Here is a 1,747-nt window from a genome sequence, read left to right as displayed (position 1 = left end):
TGTTTGATCACTCGACCTACTAGCCCTAATAGCGATTCTACGAACTTGTTCGATCCTTACAATCCCTTGGGACGATCTCTACTCGCCCTTGCTATATTTATAGTGAAAGGTAGTAGTGGCTTTTATAAATGTAAAACTCTTGCCCTCGCCTTAAATTGCACACTCTTAAGCTTATGGTAGGACGACGACCATAGTTTTTGGCGCCGTTGCCGGGGATTGATTGATTTGATTAGGCAACGTCAGATTTGCGGAATCAATTAGGATTAGTACTCTTTTGATCATGTCTTTACTTTATTTTTATTTTTCTTTTTGGTTACTTATTGTGTTGTTCTTACTTAACTAGATGCATTGTTGGAGAGGAAGCAAGCAAAGGAGAATTCAAGCAAACAAAGAAAGTAAAAAGCTAAAATTTAAAAGATTTGCTAAGCTAAGCTTTAAATTTGGAGTTGAAGTGCTAAAGGACCTTTGTGAGACTTTCTTTGTTCAATCCCTTAGTTAAATCGTCGGCCCGCGTGGAGACTTATTCTTATTTGTTCTTGCATCATTGTTGTTAAAGTATGGGAGTATGAATTAAGTGTTTATGGAAAAAGTCTAATTGCATTGTTGTGAAGGCATAGTGTTTATCATTCTTTGTGCTTGTTGTGTTTTGCATTATGCATGCATGGACGTCGTTCATTGAGACCTACTCTTGTCCCTCTTGATTTGTATCTTGAATCCATCGTTAGAAATCCTAGGGGAAGAGGAAGTTCAAATAGAACCAATCTATCAATGGATGACCATAATGATGATCATGTTGAGGACCTTGGTCACAAAGACCAATGAGGTATTCTTCATCCAAATGTGCATAATGAGAACATACAAGTACCATTAGGCATGTCTAGGCCATACATTCACCAACCACCACAACAACAAGGCCAAGTTCCATATGGAGTGCCAAGGCCAATGTATGCTCCATAACCTCCCATCATCAATCAAGGAATTTAAAACCAAGGTGTTCATGTTGCACCTCAAGTGGCTAATCCACCTCTTGATTTAAGAGACCATTATGTGCCTAATGAGTATAATGCACCTACATGCATCCAATTGCCTCCATTTAGAGCGCATCATTATGAAATTAAGCCACAAACCATTCAAATGCTTCCTAACTATCATGAACTTCAAAGTGAAGAACCTTACAAGCATTTGGATGAGTTTCTTGAAGTATGTTCCACCATAAAATATACGGACATGCCGGAAGAGATTTTATGACTCAAACCTTTTCCATTCACCTTAAAAGATAAGGCAAATTATTGGTTTAACAATCTTAGGCCTTTTTCAATCACTTCTTGGGCAGAAATGCAATAAGAGTTCTTGAAGAAGTACTATCCGGTTTCAAAAACTAATGCCATGAGAACATCAATTTGAGAATTTTCACATGGGGATGGAGAAACGTTTCATGAGGCATGGGAATGCTTCAATGAATTGCTTAGGAAGTGTCCACATCATGACATGCCCAAATGGCAATTAGTTCAATATTTCTTTGAGAGCTTATCAGACAATTATAAGGGTATGGTTGATGCTTCCATGGGTGGCTCATACATTGATAGGCATGAGGATGACGTGTGGCGTCTTTATGAGAGCATGAGTGAAAATTATTTGTAAAGAACATTATCATCCAAGAATGGTAGAAATTCACAAGATAGGAAGAGTGTTGGCTTACATCAAGTCGACCATTCAAATGAAATAGCCGCCGAAATGAAGTCTTTAT

General features: G+C 38.0%; 1 pseudogene; it reads right to left on the bottom strand.

Moving 5' to 3' along the window:
• Positions 1 to 1,391: 1,391 nt before the first annotated feature.
• LOC132280442 (small nucleolar RNA R71) lies at positions 1,392 to 1,490 on the bottom strand (annotated as a pseudogene).
• Positions 1,491 to 1,747: the final 257 nt, after the last annotated feature.

The sequence above is a fragment of the Cornus florida genome, unplaced genomic scaffold, assembly GCF_030987335.1.
Source record: "Cornus florida cultivar Cherokee Brave unplaced genomic scaffold, ASM3098733v1 CherokeeBrave_3.0.0_Hap2_Chr10, whole genome shotgun sequence".
NCBI lineage: Eukaryota > Viridiplantae > Streptophyta > Magnoliopsida > Cornales > Cornaceae > Cornus > Cornus florida.
Note: the sequence above shows the minus strand (reverse complement) of the source record. Positions and strands in the feature narration are given on the sequence as shown.